Raw genomic sequence first — 6,764 nt, 5'->3', positions numbered from 1 at the left:
CTTAAAGAACAAAGTTTGTGCGGCGGGCCCCAAAAGCTAATTGTAGTGCTCAGGAAATATATCCCCACTTATATCTCTACTCAGTTGCCTTTAACTCATAACGTTCTTTTAGCGTAACAAATGAGCCCTTCCAGTGAGTCTGTATATAAAATATGCAGATTCTTGAAGAGATGGTACCCCAGAAATGCAAATTCGTATTCTTCGAAATTCTGTGCATTCGCGGAGAAAGTGCAGAAAAAAAATTAACTTTTCATCCTCTCAACTCTTCTCTGCAGCTGGTGCAGAAAACGTTGTGGAGAACTTGAAATCCTACTCCTCAAACCATTTGCCTTCCAAAAATGTGGGCTACTAATTCGTAGCTTATTTCCTTTTAGTCTTGGAGAGCAGTTGCTACGTAGCTGTGATTCTACACCCAGCACATAACCTCGCCTCACTATTGGAGAGCTACGGTTACAGCGGCACAAACCATTACCTGTTTCGGGTACTGCCTTCTAGTGGCCAATCGATGACTCAAATTCTCGTATGAACGATCGGTCAAATAACCCCTATCGTTTTGGGAGTTTACGAATTGCTCACTTTGAAAAATGTTCTCGTCAGAAAGCATAATGTTCGGAAATTGACCGCTTTCGGCCAAGCGAAGCAACTCCTTCGCTCTCTCAAGTCTAATTTGTTACTGTTTTGGTGTGAGATCATGCGCCTTTTAGATCTTGACTTTGAGATAAGTTTTCAGTATGCGGCGGATGCTACGGTCAGATATTTTCAGTTCTTTCCCCATTTGATTGGCACTTCGTCGGGGATTTCGTTCAAGTCGCTTCGTCACTTTTTGAGGAGATTACGGGCTTTTGTGGAGATTACGGGCTTCAATTTCTGGCATCAAAAAGCCGTTTATCATGGCACGATAGCTTTCATCATTCACTGTTACATTGGCGGCACCCTCATCTTTGAAGAAATATGGGCCGATGATTATTCCAGCCCATAGGCCTCAGCGCTGAACACAATAAGTTGGTCTGAGCGCGCGATGAACACTTTTCACAGAGCGTCGAGTTTCATAATGCAATAGTACGATTTGTAAACGTTGTTAAGGCGGTAAGTCTTTCCATGATAAAATGTCATTGAATACTGAATAAAATTATGTATTTATAAGTAACTTCATAGTAGTCACGTGTGATCTATCAAAAACCCCTAATGGTCAAAGTACCTCCAATGTGATCACCTATTAGAACAGAGGATTGATATTTTTGTTCATTTCCCTGTAAAGCAAGAACAATTTCAGCGCGTGCTTTATAATGTTGTGAACTTCAAGATATTTTCGTTCACAGCAGATCGTCGCCTTCCAAAATTTCTTAACCTTCTTTAAATGGTTTGAATCCCCCAAAAGTGAATGTACGAGTTAAACACTCATCACCATAAACTTTTCGCATCATTTGACGAATCGCGGGTGCCGTTTTACCGAATCTAAAATAAATTTTAATATTGACTCTTTGTTCAAAATTCAATTATCGAGCGATAGTACAAAAGTAATGTCACATTAGATGCAATAACACAGCTTCCATTGAATCAAATCTCACGAAATTTGGTCGAAATATCCATAAGAATCATACGCTTATAGGAGGGTGCCACTGGTTGGTGAGTTATGCAGGCATCCAGGGAGCTTTTGCAGCAAACTTTGTATATCTTTTACAGCACTAAACCTCAGAGTGCAAACAAAGTTTAAAAACATTTGGTATCAGACTTTCTGTCTTTGTACAGATGTACAGGGTGCGTACATAGGCTTAAGCGTAAAACTTATTAGCTTTTATTTTGATCAAAATTTAATGAAACTTCACAAATTGTTTATGCAACACTAACTTTTTATATATCATTAAAATCGTGTGGGTCCGGAAACGCTTGCTTGTCCGAATCAACTGTTTGGCCATAACAGTATTACTTGCAGCCCTCAGAGAAGAAATGATGTTATTAGGATGCTTATTAGCTTCACACTCAACTACGCCCCATACATAGTAGTACAAGAGATTAAGATCTTAGAAGTTAGCGGGCATAACTTCGGTGTTATGTGCTCATGCAAATTTTCCACCATCCAATTTTATGTCGCCATCGCTTTGTGTAAAGCAGCAGAGCCTTACTCAAAGATGTATGGACTGTCACTGCATGCACTATCAATTTGGGGCTTCACCACTGCCTCTAAAACCTTGCAACCGAATTCTCTCCCAATTATTGAATGAAGAATAAAGAATTGGGGTGGCATGGCAAGTTATTTGTTGCTCGGAACACCTAAAACCATAACAGTTGACGTAAACTTTGTGCGCCTAACAACCGGAACCTCTGTGTAATTGGAATATAGCCATCTGTTATTCCGATCATTTCTGCGGTTGCTATATTGGTCTTGGTCGCACTTGTTTTCGTCAGAAAAAACCCAAAATATCTCAGGCGCTTCAGAGTGTATAATTTTGTTGAGAAGGCATTTTGAACGGATTTCTCGTTGAGCTCGTATTTCTTTCGACATAAACTGTCTTCTGCGCATAACGTAGAATTTATACTGGAGATCTTCGTGGACAACTGAACGTATAAGACCCTCAGAAACATTAAGCTTCCTCATAAGTATTCTCGTCGACTGTGAAGGGTCCTCGTCAATCGTCGATCGCTTGCACTACTAATCGGACAGTGACAGAATGTTCCTCGTTTTTTTTGCATTTCTCAACAGATTTTGCTTGGCCGCCTGATGCTTCCAATTCACGTCGAACCTTATGAACGAATGAACGGGCACACTTAAGGGGCGTATGAAACGTCCAGAATTTTCAAAAACATGGAATTTTTAGGCAGAGAGCGGTCCGCGCACTCCTGTACCTCAAACTTTAAACTAATTTTTCTCGAAACTACTTTTTCCAGCACGGTCTGCATGATAACTCATTTTTTCAGTTTTTAATATTTTTTTATGCGGTTTTTCTTTAAATATTTGAAATTGTTTTCTCTATACTCCGTCGAGCCGGATTTTTGACATTTTTATACAAACATTTTTTTAAACATAATTAAAGTGCGACATTTATAACGCAAAACGAATACTTTTCTTTAAATACCGTAAATTGCTAAATTTTTCGCAATTCAAAAATTCGGCTCGACAGACTGTAACTACAACTTTATTTTACAAGAATTTTTTTACTTTTTTCAGATCCACCAACATTTCAAGGATAAATGATGCAGACCGTGAAGCAACTTTTTTTTCATTGTACTTTAGGTCACGTGATTTTTTATATACTAATTTTTGTAAATAAAAATTAAAATAAATGTTTTTATAAAGTTTGAGTACTAATAAACAGTATACAATTTTTTATATTTATTTCTTTTGTTATCCCTTCTAAATCTCTCCCATTTTTGGCGCTGCTGGGCGTATGTAACCCCTTAAAAAAATAAGATATTTCTAAATCGGTGTGATTTGCGCCTATAGCGGCGATTATTGCGTGTCTCTTCATTTATTGAATTAAATTTTAGTCCTTCATGTCTTATCTCAAAAAGAGCCACAGCAAAATAATGATTTCGGATAGTTATAGTAACATCCTCAACTACCGTATGCACCCTGTATTTGTGTAAGTGAAAACAAATATTGACCATGAATAGTATACTTACCTAGAAGAGTGGCAGAGACCAAATTACGCAGCTCTTTAAACTTTGCATTATTGGTTGTCTATTAGTTGTGTTTATTATCATTTTGTATGCAAAATACTGTCCCGTGTTGGCAACGTAATGAAAATGTTCAATTAAGCGTTCGTCATAATTCACAAATTGTTTATAAGGCAAATTGAGTGTGTGAAACTATAAATTATTAGTGCGATTATTAATTTGAAATTGGAATTCATATGCGTTCATATATGTAAATATGTGTATGTATGTATGTAAAAATATGTGCATGCTTTGTTGTATGTAAATAGCGGTAATAGAAAATTGTTATGGGAAACTGATTGTGTCAGCAAATATTGAAACAATATTGTATTTGCCCATAATTTGGCAGCATAGCACTTTGCCTGCTTACCTCATCCACATATACATATGTATGTATGTATGTGTGCATGTATGTGTACATGTATTAGTGGCTACTTGCATGTGAAGTGTGTCAACGAATATTTATTAATTGAAATGTTAGATTAGAAATTTAATAAGGCACATTTCGCTCCAGACTGCAGTAGAAGATTCATCTTTCACCAAATGAGTAATAGATTGTTATTTGTTGTAATATTTTGAGTAAATATCAATATAATACGAGTATATGTATGCATGTAGGTATTAATAATGCAGCAAAATGTTGCAAATGTTTGAAATTTTGGAATTTTCGGAAATTCACAATAATTAACTCGAACAACTCACTGCAACGTCAAAAGGATAATTTGAGTCCAACTGAAATTCGAATTGCATTAAAATGGCTTCTACCATATTTTTTACCATAGGTGCATGCAATCAGCGTCAAGTGCAAGTCGGCAAATTTTCATTCAAATTTCAAATTTTTACTTAAAATTTATAGAAAAATTACGGGTATAGATCACTGAATAATAAATCGCAAGTATGAAGTGGCTTAAAAATCGTGTTGATTTTTGACCATTTTTCTGCGCTGTAGTGTTGCGCATTTTCTCTAGATAAAGCTCTAGTCCATAGATGTCGCTAGGAGTATTTTTAAACTTTCCCAAATGTCTTGTTTTTTTCGTCTGTCATCTGTCAACAATATTCAGTTCATTGTTTGTTACGTTTCATTCAGCAATGCATTTTTTTCGCTCTTAAAAATGTCTAATTTCGTGCCCTCAAACTACGATTTGCCGACATCGTGAAACCACTTGTGAAATGCTGCTCTCCCGGTTCAAAAGGAAGTATTTTTTTTTGCATCGAATCGTTACGGGTGATGAAAAATGGGTGTATTTCTCCGAACCCAAGCGTAAACAATCGTATGGTCCGCCCGGCCACAAGCCAAAAACAACGGCCAAACCAATTCGCTTCGGCCACAAGGCAATGCTGGGTGTTTTCTAGGATCAGCGTGGTATGATTTGGTAGGAGCTATTAAAACCAGGTGAAACAGTTGACGGTGCACGTTACCAACGACAATTGGCCGATTTTAACAGCGCTATACACCGAAAACGCCCAGAATATGCCGATCGGCGTCACAAAGTAATTTTTGATGAATTCTTGATGACAATGCACCGCCACATCGAACAAGAGCGACCCGGGAATTGGTGGAGACGTACGATTGGGAACCGCTGGTGCATGCGGCTTACTCTGCACACTTGGCGCCTTCCGATTATCATTTGTTTGCATCGATGGGCCACGCACTTTCCGAACAGTGCTTCAATTCTCACGAAGAAGCCAAAAAATGGCTCGATGATTGGTTTGCGGCCAAAGACGGCCAATTTTTTTGGCGCAGCATCCACAAATTGCCTGAGAGATGGGAAAAATATATCGCTAGCGATGGCTATTATTTTGAAGATTAAATTTGTAACAATTTTTTGTTAATAAACGTTTGAAATTGAAAAAAAGTCTCATTTCATAGGTATACACCGTATGGCACAGAATTTCGGTCTGCAGTAAACTACGCCACCCCAGTGGCTGAAAGCTCCAAGATGGAATCGGGAGTCGGAGCGGGGATTTTCTCTAAATCTATTTATCTATCTCCTTTAAACTGCCGAATACTACTAATGCTTTTCAGGCAGAAGTCTTTGCGTTCCTGCGGGCATGCAAAATGCTTAGGAAACATGGTAGCGAGGGAGATATTAGCATTTTCTCTGATAGTCAAGCCTCCTGTAAGGAGGAGATCAAATCTCTTGGATGTGCAGGTAACATTTCTCTGATCTGGGTTCCAGGACATAGGAACATAGAGGGAAATGAAATTGCTGATGAGCTTCCTATTCGGTCATCGGCATCCCCCTGACAGTATTTCGAAAACCCTTTGACCCCAGTACAATATACGGAGGACTCAGAAGGTCTTGGGAATTCCACGCCATTCAATTTCCAAACTCGTAGCTGAGTTTCCCGGGCACTGAACGATCGACACACACGCGGAAAAGCTAGGTTTACCATTCAAACCCCATTGTAGAAGCTGTGGGGAGCTTTCAGAGAAGTAGACTGTAGAGCAGTTTCTCTGTAAATATCCGGGCTTGTCAGCCTGACGACTAAGAACACTGGGTGCTCCTTTCTTCGACAGCCTGGGGCAGTGCGCCAACCTAAATCCAATCAATCTCCTCCATCACATCAACAACTACGATTGGCTGTAGATATCTTCCTTCACATACGGAGAACATTAAAACCTCTGTTAGGCAGACACTCACCGTCAGTCAGCTTTTGTCCGTCCAGGGGAGGTGTCCATTTAATAACTTCTGCCGATACGTAAGGTTTAGTAAAAAAAATGTCCGTTCAATGGAGGTCCAGCTAATAGAGATGTTCGTTAGGAGATTTTACACTGCAATTGCAATTTAAGGAGCAAAACAAGCTCATTAATCGAGCTACTCCTCCAAAATCGCTTGAACCATGAGGTGTACTTAAGGCAATTAAACGGGTTTTTGATTTTTAGATTGTTAATCCTTATTTTCTTCATTATTCGAGTTTAATTTCTAGTATAGCCTTGTGTTCGTGAGTTTACGAATTAAAACTTTTGTTCGAATTTAATTTTGGTTTGCAAAAACTTCTTCTCAGTTAAATTACCTTGCGCTAATAGGCCAAGAGATGGTCTTACATATGCTTGAGTCGTCCATGTACCCAAGAGCTATGTTTGCGGACGTCAATCGGCTCTCAAA

Source organism: Anastrepha ludens, chromosome 5 (assembly GCF_028408465.1).
Source record: "Anastrepha ludens isolate Willacy chromosome 5, idAnaLude1.1, whole genome shotgun sequence".
Lineage (NCBI taxonomy): Eukaryota > Metazoa > Arthropoda > Insecta > Diptera > Tephritidae > Anastrepha > Anastrepha ludens.
Note: the sequence above shows the minus strand (reverse complement) of the source record.